The sequence below is a fragment of the Stegodyphus dumicola genome, chromosome 9, assembly GCF_044657685.1.
Source record: "Stegodyphus dumicola isolate Sdum_Otavi_A_Nest chromosome 9, ASM4465768v1".
NCBI lineage: Eukaryota > Metazoa > Arthropoda > Arachnida > Araneae > Eresidae > Stegodyphus > Stegodyphus dumicola.
Window position 1 is genome coordinate 40,282,745 of NC_140776.1, and position 17,270 is coordinate 40,300,014.

Below are 17,270 nucleotides of genomic sequence, written 5' to 3' on the forward strand. Positions count from 1 at the left end.
TCTTCTTTTTTCTCTTTCCCCACTCATTGTCATCGATTTCGCATCAAGATCAAAATCTTCTAAATTTCCTGGAATTGATTTTTATTTTGATTTATATGTTATCAGTTTTCATGTCTAAGGAAAATTGTAGAATTTGAAAATGAAGTTCTGCTGATGCATTCCCGATTGTCTCAGGATGAGAATCACTGTGCCTTATTTCGGTCAGTTATTTATTACAAAAAATTTTTTTCATTCCTTTCGAAATCAATTCGAATTTTTCTCTGGTTTAATTGAATGCATATAATTGTATATGTATATTATGCATATATCATCGGCGTAATGCCCAAACCACGAATCTGAAAAATTTCTGTGTCTGGAGCAAGGTGTTTAAAAACTTGACTGCCACATTTTAGGAGAAAAAAGTGTAAAATCGTTTAATTCATTATTTTCCGAAGTTTCAACTTGGCTAAACGTAGTCTTAAAAGGTACCATACTTAAGAATATTGAAGAAAAATAACTTATTAAGCAAAAATTACGAGCCTGATTATATACCGAAAGACTACACCTTGTTTAACTGATATAGTGGAAGCGAACGTTACTAATATATGATAGCATAAACGCCCATTATTAAATATGCCAATGATATGGACGCTAATAAAACTTGTTGGAAAATATTACCAAGAAGTGAATAAGGTTTTTAAAGGGTTCATTTTGTTTTACACAGAAAAGTATACTATAGGGCTTGTCAACTGGGGAGGGGATTTCATACTTTCAGCGAGTAATGCTGTCAACCTTTTACTTAATTGTTAAGTATTCAGTTTTAGTTAACTGATATAAACACTACTTTTATTCAAGTTTTGGTACTTATCAACATTTTAGATACTTTTGTTTTGCTAAAAATATTGTTAATATGTTACAAAGATAATCTAAATCAAAATTATATATGTATTTTTCGAATTCTGGAAAGGGAGGTGAGAGGGGGGGAATGATCTACGAATTGTGAAAGGGGTGCATTCAGCAAAAGAGGTTGAAAACCACTAGTATAGTATAATACATATATTTTTTTTTCATTATTCATAAACGTATGATAAAAACTTTCTGATTATTTTGTTTACGTGTTATTCAATCTTAGAAAACATCGAAAAATTCAGGTCAGACCTTACAATCTACGGAAATGAATTAAACTTCAAAAACAAAAGAGTAAGCTAAAATTCTAGAGCTTGCTCTAAAATTGAAGTTCATTTCTGAGGTGAGTTTTAATGTTATCTGAGAGTAGAGGTTTTGTTTTAACAGATGGCAAAATTTATATCAAAAATTTGATTTTCTTTTTTGATGGTTCCTCTTCCCTTGCGATTGGCTGAAGAAGAATACAAAAAAGGAAGACACTTAATTTTATGAGTTAAAAATTTTGAAAAGTTTGCTTTTTCGTTTTTTAAGTATAAAAACTTTATCAGAAAAAGCCCACTAGTATTTATACTAAAACAATTAATCGCTCATTTTTCTGCCGGACTCTAAACTACACAAAATATAAAATCGCCTTCCCCTCCACTTCTGGAATACATATTCCTAAACAGGAAAAATAATTGTTTCTTAAGTCGAATATCTTTGCAAGATAGGTCCTACATTACAGCAAGGAAAACTGTTATAGTGCTCTTAAAAATCTTAAATTGAGAAATGTCTGGCAGAACAATTATCTGCTTAGCTAGGAAATACAGCTTTTCAGTTGCTAAGAAAAAAAAATTAATTTCAGTGACTGCTTTTCTTTATGTTTCTAGTAATACTCATTTATTTCAAATCATTCAAATTAATTCAGTGTAAGTAAATATTCAAATTTCTACTTTAATTTTGCAAAGATCGCGTTCGGGCAGATTTCACAAACTCTGCTAATGTATTAGATACTTACTTTTTTTAAATGCTTATTTTGGGAACCAAACTGTATTTACAAATTAAATTTTTAACATTTTAAAAGTATACATTATACTTTACCTTGATTATGAAAGTAAAAAGTGGAAACTTCTGTGGAAAAGTGGAATTTAATCAACAAATTTCACTTTTTAAGTATATTTCTGGACGTATTAAATAATAATACAACAAATAATTTACGTCTGTAAATAAAATTAAAATTCATGTTTAATATTTGTATAAATTAAAAAAAAACTAGTTAAATTATTAATGATAGAAGTAAGATATATTAATAATTAACAAAAAATTTAGAGCGAAATAAAGAAAGCTTTTGTAACAACTATCTCATACAGATGACCGCCCACCAGCGGCCGAGAGGTAAAGTCGCTGAACACTGGTAGTTCGGTCCGAGGTTCGAATCCCCCGAACGGGCGCTGGCTGAATGGGCGTTTTCGTGGTTTTCCCCATGTAACGTGTATACGAGCCAGTTTCCTTTAGAAAGTCCTCTACGAAGGCATCCTTCCCTTTAGGCAGATAGCCCTCGTGTGCTTTGCATAATTAAATAATCCAATCCAATCCTACAGATGACCACCTTTAAAAGTTTCCAATATTTCTTAATCCATAAATAAACGAATGTATTGAACATTACTCCTTTAAGACGAGTACAAGAAGCAGAAATCCAAAATGATCAGAAGCCATAGGCGGTCGTTTAAGGGAGACTTCGAAGTATCTATTTCTTTGCTCAATTTATATAAAAAAAGAGAGGTTTATAGACTATCATAAGCAGTGAATGGAAGATGTGTATTGAACGATTTTAACCAAACCGTAAAATTGTACTTCCTTTGTGAAAGTTTACTTCCCACAAGGTAAAGGTTAGAGCTTATTTCATCTAAAATAATACGAAAAGTAAATTATTTCATAGTATCAATTAAATATAAACGTACGATAAAAACTTTCAGATAATTTTAAGTTTAATTATTATTCAATCTTAGAAAAAATCGAAAAATTCAGATCAGCCCTTAAAAATCTACAAAATTAAATTAAACTAAATTTCTCAATTAGTCTTAAGTTTTTATTTATTACGTAGACAATAATTTACAAGAGTCTAAATTCAATTTTTTTTTTACAAAATGAGATCTGAAAATCAACTAAACAAAAATCACAGCATTATATATACAAATACCAAGTATTTATATTGAGATTGAAAAATACCAAGCACTTTTATAGGGATTATGATCTAAATCATTAACTTGTTATTTAATCTGTTATCACGTAGTTAGTCAATATAAAACAATGTGAAACAATTAATAAAACTAAAGTATATTTTTTTAATATAAAGAAATTGTAATAGGACATTGGTCTCTAAAATGAATTTTATAGTAATTTTTTATTATTCAGCAAACTTAATGCTGAGTAATGGAAGTCGCAGTCTTTCTAAGAAGTCTTTCTGCAAGCACAAAATTTGCCTTTCTTTAGTCATTTCTGCACCAAACTGTCTCAAAACCGTAAAATAGCCAAAACTATTATCATTAAGTTGTGGCTTAAAACTAGCACAACTGTCTTTCTGTTTTTAGTAGTTCTAAAGAATACTAAATTTTGTAGAAGCATAGAGAATTTTGTCATGAGATCCCAGATTATGAAATGATTTATTCAAATACTATCAGAAAGTTGAAAACGGTCTACAGACATAACCTTCTATGATATATTTTTATGGGAATTTATCTAGTTCAACACTTCTCTTATTGAAGAAAGAAAAACTCAAATCATATGTACTACAGACTTAGTCAAGATTACTATACAAAGGAAATTTATGAAGTTGGTATTGAAATTCCGGAAAACATCATTGGAATCATGGTAGAGAAAATCAGTAGTACACTTGCATCACAGCAGGAAATTTCTTATTGCTTATACATTGTAAACTTCTGATGAATGTGAAATGAAATTTGATGAGTTTATCTTTTAACTAAAGCAAAATGCGTGTTCATATCATCGACATCAAATGTTGCATTATCATGTAAAACTAATACTATCTTTTAGAATATCCAGTGTATGTTACATTGGTAGGACTTAGCGAATGTTCTTCAGACTGTGATTTTTAGCTGAGAACTTAATACATTTACTAGATCTTATAACATAATTTTTTTCGATTTTTCGGAACATGAAAATCAGTTCTCGAAGTTAATGCAAAGGACTAAATTAAAAAGTTTTTAAAAAAATAAGAAGTCTTTATATATATATATATATATATATATATATATATATATATATATATATTTATTACTGTATTTGAACACATTTAAAAACATTACTGACATTTGAAAAAAAAAAAAAAAAAGAAAAGAAAAGAAAAAGAAAAAAAATATTTTTGTGATAATGCTCTGCTGTTAACTTTAAAACACTCTTTTACTTACAAGATAATCTTAAAACTCCTAAGTCTCTCTTCTAAAATATCTTAATAACATTTGAATGTCTTTTAGTGGCAGCAAATTATTTATAAAGTAACTGAGCTTTAACAAGAACTTTTGTTTCATTCTAATTTCCAAATAGAATGTCAACTTTTCCTCAGATGTATTATTTTATAGCTACAAGTAAAATAAAAAAGATGCAGAATAAAGAATTCCACTCAAAAAATTAATGGACGGACACTTTCCAAATTACATGAATACCACTTTAAGGTCACATAATAAACATCTTTTCATTTTCTTCCTTTTTTAGAAAAGACAGCTTTCTTTATAGAAGTGACCTCTCTTTAATGTCACATATTAAGCATCTTTCATTTTTTTCCTTTTTTAGAAAAGATAGGTTTCTTTATCAAAGTAACCTCTCCTCCCCCTCCCCCCCAAAAAAATTTTCCTAAAATATACAATAAACGATAAAGACAGAGATTAGACTCGGGAAAAAGAAAACATTTTAACTATTCACTTTCATTACCTCAAAATAGTTCATTAATATTTAGGTTCATCTTTTAGGTGAAAGGTGGACAAAAGAAGGAGACTTCGAACAACGTCAAAAATTTGAATACTTTAGCGGTGATTTTAGGTCCAGTTTTTCTCTACATAAGCTACATTAGACTCCCCGCCACACACACATTTAAACAACTTTTTGAGGTGTTTATTATTTTCTATAAGCGAGTTTCATATCCGGACAAAATAAAATATATTACCACTGAGCAAGTGAGGCAATGAAACAGATACACAGCTAGTTATTGAAAAATTTGATTTGCTCTTTATTAAATAAATAGACTTGTGTATTTCAGAAGTCTTCATGTCTAATTTCCAATAAAATAAAAAATTAGCTTAGCAATTTTTTTTTTTTCAACTGAGTGGCATTGCCATTTTGAACAGCTCATTTTAACAATAAGAATGTTCTACAACTTAGATTTCGACAGATTTATTCTTAAACTAATGTTAAATTGAAATCTGTGTTTTAAGATCAGATTGTAATTTCTTTTTATCTTACAATTTTTATATTTTTAAAATATATATTAACTTTTTGAAATTTTAATTAGTTAAAAACTCTTCCTCCGGGTATTAGACTCCGAGTATTAATCTCAAGATTTTAGACAATAACTCTCCCTCCCACTTCAATAAAGCTGTTTTTAACCCCTGCAGTCTTTCAACCCCCTTTAATCTTTCATTGAAATTATAAGAGAACATTGCTTAGACATGAAAAAGATAAGCCATTTAAGAATCAGGTATTTCTCAATATTTTGAAACTTTTAGATGGCAAAAGGCTTGTTATTAATACCATACTCGCTGTTCAATCAAGACTCAATGCAGTATATCTCTTAAGCATTTATGTCATTAGTAAGATTAATGAAAGGTGTTACATCATATTTATGTACCTCAGCCGCAGAACTACTCTTTATCTTTTCTTCCTATGTAAAGTGTGATACTTTCTCTGAAATTTCCATTAGTAGAGTTAACTTCTTCCCTTCTCTAACACCTCAATTTAATTTCGTACGAGATTCCTTTTATCATAACGATTTAAATGAAACTTAATTGCTAAACATAGAATGTATAAGACAGTAAGAAATTACATCTGTTCATTTTAGTCGGTGTAAACTTGTATTGTTTTAAAATTTGGATTTGTTTTATTATCTCTTTCATAATTTGTAAAACTTTAACGACTTTTTGATTAACAAGCTTAACAATTTCAAAGCGAGCAATGGGAACACTGGAAGGAAAACAAAAACATTTTTATCTCCAGCGCGTGAGACTGTGTACCGGAAATTCTAAAGATATGCTCTTTTTAAATATATTGTGATATTGCTTTTGAATTGAATTTTATGGTTTAAGTGAGAAGAATATGATATTTAATAAATAAAGTTAACACAAAACTTTAAAAAAACACCCCTTTGGAGGAAATATAAAATCTGAAAGCTTTCAGAGTTTTTATTTATTTTCTGCGTAATAATTTTTTAGAACAAATGAATTCTAACTGAAATGAGAACTTGGAAAAACGTTTCAAGAAAGATAAGAAAGACAATGTGAAATGGGTTAAAAGAATTCTTTTTCACCTGCTTAATATTAAAAAGAACTATTTAAAAAAAGTCTAAAAATTTACGAATATCTTAATTTAGAACACTTATTAAGTTTAAAAAAAAAAAAACTAAGTGCCAAAGAAAAATTTTTAATTTCTTTTTCAATTATTTATTTAAGATCGAAAATATTATAATCCATTTGCTAGGAAGCGATTCCTCGTCAAAAATATTACCAGGTTTTAAGGGAAATTATTCTTGTTAAAATTATTCACTTTGGCAAAATAATCACTTTTTTTTTATTTAAAGCAATTAATCAGTTTATAGAATAACTTTAGTTTTATTGACAATAAAGCTTTTTGTCACAGCAGAAGAACCTATAAAATTATGCAAGTTTCACGTTGTTTTAATAACGCTACATCAAATAATAAGTCAAACTGCGGAAGATAGACATTTGTCATAGATGCTAAACATGAAAACGTACTTAAAGAGTAAATAAGTTCTGCAATAAATTTAGTAACCAATTGTTTTCCAACTATCATTTGGTATTCCCTAATAATTCTAAAGTTTTAAAAATATGATATATATTCCACTTTTAATATATTTGATAAAATAGTGTTTTCCTTGTGGTAAACCATGCATACTGTGATAATTCAGAACTGGTTTTAATCTGTTTACTTAAAGAAAAATAGGAAGACAAAATATATTACTCACTTGTGGAAGTTCAATCTGTGCAATTTCAGCTATTACAGGTCAAATTTGTGGTTGATCTTCCTAAACTAGATTTTGCACGAGCCACAAATGCTTAGAATTTAATCATCCCATCACTGATTGGTCATTTAACGCTGCATCAACAAATGCCGAAGGATTTCAAATCACGTGACTTCAATTTCAATTAAAGGTGTTCAAGTAGGTAAAACTCTTCGCTACCCGTTATCCCATTATTTTCGTTGCTATTTCCACACTAACTCCTTCAGCAACAACTGTGTTGATGTGATAATTTTACAAGTGTTCACTTCTTTAGCAAATGTAGCTTGAGGGTAAAGATTCCTGGCTGTGGTCGCGAATAACCAAAACTGCCGCAGGACTTAGCAGTCACCTGAGTGTTCGACAAAAGATTTTGTCAATCATAAAGAAAGGGTAACGCCTACTTAGTGTATCATTGGAGAGATCATACTTTAAAGGCGGGGTTTCAAGAATAGAACCGTAACCACTAAGAGTGGAGCATAAAGTAGAAGGCACGGTTAAAGGTGGAGTTCGAAGCGAATGACAGCTCAGATTGCGGTCTACAGCTGAGAGCTTAACACATATATGAGGCTTTCCCAACGCTATTTAAAATGACAGGAAGTTCCAAATAGTAAAAAGATTCTCAATTTCACGGTTAAGCTAGTCTCCACAACAAAAGATCATCTTTCAAAAGGGGTTTTGCGCAGATTGTGTCAATATTTAATCCAAGGGGAATGAATATAAAAAGGCAGAAAACTGTTAACTAACGGCATTGAACATTGCCGTTACAATGAGATGAAATATGAACAACAAAGAAGTCCGACGAATTTTTTGTCACCAGAAAGAATGACCTACAGAGCATAGACATAGCGAAAACGAATGAATGAGTGGGGTGGCGAGACTTTGCTTACATTACTGTACTTAGGAAAACACAATTCATAAAATATTTCGTTATTAATTCCCTTTTTAAGTCGACGCTTTTTCTAACCTAGCAAAGTTTTTTCACTGATCTTCTTTATTTGAGAAAACTAATATCGCAACAATAAATGTTTTGTTTTGTTTTGTTTTGTTTTGTTTTGGCCCAAAGGGGAATTGCCTAGAAGGGATATTAATTTCGTTTTGGCATTTTGCTTTCGTTTTGGCATACACTTCACTTTACAAATTGTTGGCGCCAAATATTACAGCCTTGCATTATATTTAAAGAAATTAATAATGAAGAATCCGCATGAATGTATGGATGTTTCTCGCACTGTGAAAAAAACAACGTTACCTAGAGAAATCAAATTTTGAATAACATAATTCTCCACTCGAATCTGGAATCTCCACTCGAGCATCTGGTAGCCCAAATTTGGAATTCGTTTTATTATCTATTTTATATTTTGTAAAACTTTAAGGAATTTTTGATTAGAAAACTCAACGATTTGAAAGCGAGCAATGGCAACATTGTATGGGGGGGTGGAATTTTTATCTCCATCGCGCTAGAGTGTATATCGGAAGCAGGGCTGTGGAGTCGGAATCGGAGTCGGGCAGATTTTTGGTAAAAGGAGTCGTACCTGGAGTCGCTAAAAACACGTCGACTCCGACTCAAGTTTTTGTTGAATAGTTTGAAATTGAAGTAAATTTAAAAAAAATAAATAAATAAATAAATGACTGAGTTATTATTTTTATTTATGAACTATATACATTAATAAATACTTATTTCCTATTTTATTCACATATTAATAAATACATATAAGGGAGGAGGATGGATGTGATATTTGCCATTATTGATTAAACTGATTCATTTAGTTACAAATCTCATTGGTAAATTTTGGTACGCAGCAATAGCAAGGATTTCCAAAATTGATTCCATTCTTAGGAAGCGAGCAGAAAAGGAGCAACTATTGATCAAACAACGCGATTGGGTAGTACATAATTGATGATATATAGAGGTTGTTTGAATTAAGGTCGTTTTTAAAAGATGTAGATAACCCAATGTTTCACCAACAGAAAGATTGTAGAATGATCTTGCCAGAATTGGAAACTCTTCTTTCTACGCCATACATAGCCACAAAAAAGCTACAATCCGAAGAATTAACAAGAGGCGATAATGGAAGAATGTGATGCTTGTTGATGCCTCCTGAAATGGAGGGTTTATTGCAGAAGGAATTATTTCTTCAATGAATTAAAGAGAAACTAGTTTGCTAGACAATGAGATCTTGCTGGGTTCAATATATGTAAATCCAAAACACCGAATTTTGTTGGATGACGAACAAATTTAAGAGGCAAAGAAAGCCATATATGAACTTTCATTAAGAATGAAATTATTCTCAGAACAATTGGAGTATTCAAATCAGGACAGTCAAACTGCAGACATCGGAACTGAGTCTCTAGCATCCTCTTCCAGTGATGAATTAGATTTTGAGAAATATTTGGATAATGTTTGAAAAGGCTAAGGCAAAGCGAATGAAAATAAAGAATCAAGAGCCTTTAGATATAAAAATGATAAAATACAAGAAAAGATTTCTACACGGCCCTTGAAGAATTAAAGAAATGTGATTGCTCTTGCAAGACACCACTTTTAGAATATATAAAAATCTATCCTCAAAAGTTGAAAGAAGTCCTAAAAGTAACAGCTCTTTTCCTCCTACTTAAGTCAGTGTGGAAAGACTTCTCAGCTCTGAAGTTTATCAAATGGTCCTCTAACAAAGAAAATCTTGCCGAAGCTATACTGTTTCTTAGAAATTACTAATGCTAGTTTTTTCATTTCATAATAAATGCTAATTAATCTAAATAATTTGCTATGCCATCATTTTTTTTGTAGCATCTATTACTTCTTTTATATTTAAAAAAAAAAAAAAAAAAAAAAAAAAAAGCTATAACCCATGTGTATATGTTTACATATATATGAGGGAATTGGAATCGAAGTCGCAGTCAGAGTCTTTAAAATTCCAGGAGTCGGAGTCAGCGTTGGAGTCGGTCATTTTCCCTACCGACTCCACAGCCCTGATCAGAAGTTCTAAAGATATGCTCTTTTTAAATTATTTTATGATACTACTGTTGAATTGAATTTTATGGCTTAGTTGCGAAGAACATGATATTTAAATAAAGGTAATAACCAAAATGTTAAAAAAAAAAAAAAAAAAAAAAAAAAAAAAAAAAAAAAAAACGCCCTTTTGTGAGTAATATAAAATCTGAAAGCTTTCAGATTTTTTATTTATTTTTTTTTTTTAACTCAGATTAATTTAATTCTTTTAACCCTTTCTACAGTCATTTTTTCCTTTTGCTTTTATTCAAAGCTGACCCATGCTTAGATTTATAAAGAAAATAGAACAGTTTTTAAAGACATTGTTGGTTAGGAATATTTTCAAAGTATCGTTTTAATTTAGAATAAAATTCTCAATGAGAATATTTTAAACTCATGATATTTTCTTTAATTGCGAAGCAAAAAATAAATAACATCAAATATTGTTTTGTTACAAAAGTATAAAAGCTCTGTTAAATGTTAAGGATTCCTCTTGCGCATGGAAACACAATAAATATTAAAGCATTAAGATTGAAATTCAACAGAATTATTCCAACAGTCTTCTGTAAATCTAATGAACAGTAGTTTTATTTTTAATGAATATTCTGTTAATAAAAAACTCTTAATGAATATTCAATAAACTTTAAGAAAAAAAAAAAAATTCCTTGTACTCTGTTGTTTACGTTCTGTTTTCTCCACATTAGATTGTATTGACTCTACGTCAAGCATTACGGAAAGTATTACGTTTCATATTCAACTCTCCTGTAACTTCTACAAACGCTACTTCCCGATTTTCTGATTATTACTGCAAGTTAAAGATTCGCAAAGAAAATGTATTCTTAAACTGGTATTTTATATTTATTTTGAATAATTTTTTTTTAAATGCCAAGCATTTTGAAATGTCTCTCTTTAGAGACCATTGTGACTAGATATCCACCTATTCAACGGCTGCACATTTTTACTGATGGTTCTCAGTATGACTGTCATTTAAGACTGAGGCTGGTGTGTATTGCAATCTTTTTTTCTTTCTACGCCCCTGCAGGATACACTGGTACCTCCTTTGATAGTGAAGTAGTAGCCATCTGTATAGCCCTACAGCAATTATTAGCTATTCATTACAAGTTTGCAAGGCAGTCATTTTTCTTGATTCTCCCACAGCCATTCAATCAATTAGCTCTGTTGAACACCCATTAACACTTGAAATTTTGCAATGTCAAGAATTCCTGAGAACCCTCACTTTAAAGGCCTGGCCATTGTGGCCTTTGGGGCAATGAACAAGCGGACTTACCTGCAAAAAGATGTGCCAGCTAACTATAACGTCCTAATGCAACCATTTCCTATTGGAGGATTAAACTGTTTTTAAAAGTTTATTTACATCTAATGCCTTACGAGATTTTCGGGCTCGTACAGTGTTAAAAAGTTAGAGAATGATAAGTCCTCTTAGTCCTGATAGTGCAAGACGCAATACGGTTGTGGCTTTCCGTCTGTCTACAAGACATGATTGCCTTGCCGCCCACCTGCACCGAGTAGGCATTTCAAGCGATCCTATTTCCCCGCTTTCTAATTCTGGAGAAGAAATGGACATGGACCACCTGCTTCGATGTGGGGCTCTTCGTGGTCATACAGAGGAGACGAGATACTGGGGAGCAAGAACGCTCTTTAGACAATGGCTTCAGTCTTTTTGTTCTGTTGTTTGTAAGATTTTAGTTCTTTGTAACTTTTTGCCTATCCACTGAAAATTAAAAAGAAAAACTGAATAAAATGAAAATGGAAGAATTTTTTTCTGAAATTCAAAATAATTATAAGTGGTCTTCCTGATCGGGATGGTGGTAAGTGCTTTGGCTGTTGTATCTTAGTTTCGGGTTCGAATCCTGGAGAAGGCTTTGATGCCTCAGAGGATACACATAGTGTCTATGCTGCATGGAGGCAGAATTCTAGCGAGCCGAAAGTATTCTTGAGAGGCTTGGGGTAGAAGAAGAGAGGAAGGAGACCCTCGGATTCGAGTCCTGGAGTACTCTTCATTACAACTGGGATGGATTGTGTTCTTTGGATTATGTTCTCGACAGGACAGCTGCTATAGCTAGGGCTAGAGACTTGTCTCGTTGATGTGTGCTGTTATATGTTATTTTTTTCCCTGTTTAATTCCATTAAGTCACACTGTTATAATATCCGAAGCTATTTAACAGCATACAGAGCATAATATGAAACATAAGGTAAAATTGTAAAATACTTACTAGCAGTACTTTATTTTTATATTTGGATTACAAACTAAGATACAACAGCCAAAGCACTTACCACCATCCCGATCAGGAAGACCACTTATAATTATTTTGAATTTCAGAAAAAAATTCTTCCATTTTCATTTTATTCAGTTTTTCTTTTTCATTTTCATTCAGTGTACTTTATTTTTATATTTGGATTACAAAACTCTCAGCTTTTTAACTTTTAAGTAAACAAACCTATTTATTTTATCAAAGTTAATTTTTTGGTCTCGATTATTCTCAATTAGAGCAAAGCTAACTACTAACTAAAGTGGTTAAACTTTCCTAAATTAACTAATTCGCAAAGAGTTTTTTAAATTTTTTTAAGCCCAAAGGGACGTTAGGCCAAAAGGGCTATTATTTTCGAAACGGCATTTTGCGTCAATTCACTATAAATGTCCGTTTCACTTTTCAGATTGTTGCCACTAAATATGATCGCCCTGTATTACATTTAAAGAAATTAAATAATGAAGAATATGCATGAATGTATGTATGTTTCTCGTAGTGTGAAAAAACGACGGTACCTATAGCCATAAAATTCTGAATAACGTAGTCCTCCACTCGAATATGGGCACCTGGAAGCTTGACTTTGGAACTTCGAATTTATTTTACTGTCTACTTCATATTTTGTCAAACTTTAATGAATTTTTATTAACAAACTCAACGGTTTCAAAGCGAGCAATGGCAACACTGTGCGAAATAAAACAGTTTTAAACTCCAGTGCGAGACTGTCTGCCGGAAATTCTAAGAATATGCTGTTTTTAAATATTTCGTGATTTTTCTGTTGTTCAAATTTTATTTGCCGTAATCGCCAAGAACGTGACATTTAATAAATAAAATAAACACACAAACGTTAATAATAAAAAGATAAATTTTTACAAACCCATCTTAGTAAGAAAACTTAACATCGATATGATGAACTAAGAACAACTGAAAAAATTTTAAAATGTATGCCATACTTAATACTTCATCGGGAATTCTAAACGTATACTGCTATGCTTTTAAACATTTTGTAATTTTGCCTATGAATTGTATATGACTTAAGTGCAAAGAAAATGATGCTTAATAAAGCTAAAAAGACAAAACAAATAGGTTAGGAGTGAGTGTAACAGCAGACTGGTAAACTGCGATCTCAGCGTAAGAAACCGTGACAAACCCCTCTGGGCGACCATTAAAATCTAAAACCTTTCAGGTCTTCTTTTTTTTAAATTTATTTATTTATTTAATTTCAGTTTTGAAAATGATCGTTCAGCTACAGTCATAGGAACTGGTGGTTCCCCCCCCCTAAAAATAAACGACGCCTTAACTGTTCTGTAACTGTAACTGGATCTGTTTTATCACTTCTCCTTTTCATTAATTCTCAACGAGATGTACTAAATTAGTTAAGGGTATTTAAGGCAGAGGGGGTTTTGAATGTTTTAGGTATGTATAGCTTTAGCACGCACATCTCTGTTACGTTAGTCTCCGGCATTAGCCAATTTGCTAGCCGAAGTAAATAGCTCACTTAGAATTCAAGTCAAAGCTCGCTTGCAACGCTTCCTTCGTCTTTTGCAACAATCTATTTAAATTTTAATTCCAACTTTGTGCTGGTTAATATCTTACAAACAGCGAAGAGTTAAACAGTAAGCACGAATGATGCATTTTGTTCCATTTAAAACTCTTAACAAAAAGATTGTTTGAATATTCTTACGGCTGTTGTAATCTCACAGAAGGTGTGATAATTCGTTTGTCAGTTTTAGCAGGGTGAAGAACGTTTAGGAACTTACAGAGAGTAACCCTACAAATGTTTTTCACTTTCCTAACTCAACTACTGCACAGAGGTTAACTTGTGTCGGAGCCCAAACGAGATAGGCTACGGTACTTCTAAATTTTTAAGATAAATCGTAATTTTAGCTGGAGCGTACCGGAGCTCTAAATAAGAGATCTTTAGCACTTCTTTTGATGTAACTGATTTAAAACTTCAGCGGACAATTAAGTCAAGTGTAACTCGATTTTTAACTAAGTCAAGTTTTTAGGCTCCTTTTCCTTTCTTTGGTATGCTCTTCTTTAATTAAATTTCCCAGACAGTTTGGTAGTTATGGCTTAAAGTATACTTTAGTGGCATTATTCATTTTTCAAAATCAGTTTTCTAGTTCTTAAAATAATTGACACCTTCCGTATAGTGGCTATTAACTAAGTCTGCCTAAAACAAAATATCTTCCTTTTGATTAAGACCTTTCATCTTGAATTGAAGAATCGGAAAGGAATCGAAGACTTTTAATGCATTGATTTAAATGAACGGAACCATTTACATTTCCCTGAAAAGAGATTTATTTAGAAACATTGCCTTCTTCGTTTATGACCATATAACGTTTCTTCCGAAATGCACAAAGATTTTTTTTCTTCCAAAATATATCAATTCAATTTTGTGAATACAAGTGCCAGTCTCATTTGCAATAACGAGTTGACAGTCTTCAACAAAGGAGGTGAGTGCATTTTACAACAAGTTTTTAAACAAGATGAACGTTCCTTTAAACTAAAACCTACTTATTTACAATTAGACTAGTTATTACTTATTTACAATTAGATATTTTAAAAAGATTAAAAGAAATTATTCCTGCTGTGTCAAATACTTTATATAAATGTATTTTTGAAGTTATTTTACCCTTGCAAATCAGATGTAAAAACAATTGTTCGGATGAAACAAATGATGATGATAAACTTTTCAAAGAACTCATAAATTCAGTGATTAAAAATCTATTTAAATGCGAGGGATGTATTATAGACCATCCTTCACAAATAAGACATGAATGCATTACAATAAGTGTTGATGTGGGAATTAAATATATTGGTGAAGATGTATTTTTATGTGTGAATTTTAAAAATGGAATAAATTCTTTAAGACAGAAAAATATTATTCGCTTAATTTCATGACATGTTTTTTGAATCTAAATGTTATGAAGATTATAAAAATGCCTTGATATATGTATGTACAGCTATTTTATATAAATTTCTATGTTTGACTGCTGTTATGTCTATTTTGGTTTTCTAGTATTTTTTATAGAAATTTTTATTTTAATTTTAAAACAGACAAGTATATCAAAAGTAAGTAAATGAATATTGCTCTTAACTTGAATGAATGAAAATTTTAAGTACATTTTATGTATAATACAGAAACTTGTTCTTTGGAAATAAATAAAGGTATTTAAATGGAAAAGCTTCTTGGTAAAATAAATGTATTGTTATTTTTTATAACAATTTTTTTAAGCATTATATGTTTCCAATGCAGTATGCTTCAAGCGATTCACTCATGGTGAAAATTTAAGAGTTCACGAAGCGATTCATTGCTGAAATTTTACTTGTGTGATATATTTGCAAGGTTTCTTGAAAACGAGTAATCAGAAGAAACATTTGAAATCTCATGAAAGAATCTGCAGATGTAGTGTATGTCCTAAGAAATTTAATGTAGTTGATAGTTTGGAAAGCCTCGAACCTCTTCGTCTTAGAATTTGTAGTGAATAATCCCAAGTTCTTTCATGTAAAAAAGGATATGAAAACTTATAAAGTTACTTATAAAATGTAAATCATGGTAAAAAAAAAAATATTTAGTGAGCATGACAAATTTAAAACAACATGAAATTTTACATGTTATACACTGTATTGAATGTTCAGATATTTTTTCAAGTAAAACAGAATTTGAAGAGAATCTCATGAAACTTTTTCTTAAATATAGCGCCTGTCAAAAAAAAATATTGATGATGATGTTTTGAAACAGCATGATTCATCTCTTCTTAGAAATTGCATTCATTGTTTACAAGTGTTGAAAAAAAGTGATCTGTTACACCACATTCGAATGCGACATGATTTGATGCGAATCTTACAAAAACGGAGAAACGTTGACCTCGTTATACATGTAAGTCTACTAAAATTACAAGTCTTAATGGTATGTTCTCAATTGAATCTATTTTCTAGAACATAGAAAATTGTTTAAGTCTTAGACGTACTTCTTGAATATATAAAATTGTAACTAGTAGAAAAATTGAGTTATGGTGTAGTGTTACATTGAGTTATGATATCGGTGTCTAAAATGATAATCAGTTGTTACTTTTAAAATGTGTCGTGAGTGTGAAAATGCAGAAATAAAAGAGCTTTGACGAATTTAATAAACGTGGTTCAATGTGGGTTTTGAGAAAATTTATTCAGTGTGAATTAAATAATGTAAGATATGGACCTCTTTTCCTCAATAATTAATTATTCAGCCGTAAGACAATTAAACTTTAAATATATGTGCATATAGTACATGTAATGAATAATGATATTATATTAATTAATGTAAATAACTGATGATATGTGTATTAACATAGCGAACGCTCACTTTTATGAAATTCTAAGAATTACTTCAAATATAATTCATAAAATTTTTATCTAATATATAAAAACATAAAAATATCTATTGAGTTTTCATTCGTATGCTGGAATGTATGAATGTTTACGTATTTTTGAAATTTAATGTAGATTGGGGTAAAATATCTGTGTCTTTCTTCGTTTCAATCAGTAATGTGTGTATGCTGGTAAAGATATGTATATTCGTAAGAGTTATACTGTGTCACAATTTTGACAATGTTTTGTTCATAAGAAAATATATTAGCTAATAAGAGAATTTTTGAAATTAATAAACTAATGCAGACCAATGTTACGGAAAAGAAAACTCTAAAAGCATTTAATACATTTCCAGAAGTATATCAATGTTCCTTTTCTTAAAAACAGCATATGTATCTTGGTTTTTATTTCTATTTCGTTAAAATTTGAACTTGTAAAGTAAAAATTTTCTATTAGTATATAATCAAATAAATCAATAAAAAATCCATATCATGAATGAAATTCATGTCTTACATCGGATTAAAAAAAATATTCTTAATCTAAGTGTTTATGCCTATTT

At 30.5% G+C, this 17,270-nt stretch overlaps 1 protein-coding gene across 1 annotated transcript in view; it reads right to left on the reverse strand.

The window, feature by feature from the left end:
- LOC118184362 (single-minded homolog 2-like) overlaps positions 1-7,416 on the reverse strand; it is a 272,622-nt gene extending 265,206 nt beyond the window's left edge. Inside the window, exon 1 of the mRNA XM_035354022.2 lies at positions 7,076-7,416. The gene's annotated coding sequence lies outside the window, so the exon portion shown is untranslated. The remainder of the gene's footprint in view (positions 1-7,075) is intronic.
- Positions 7,417-17,270: the final 9,854 nt, after the last annotated feature.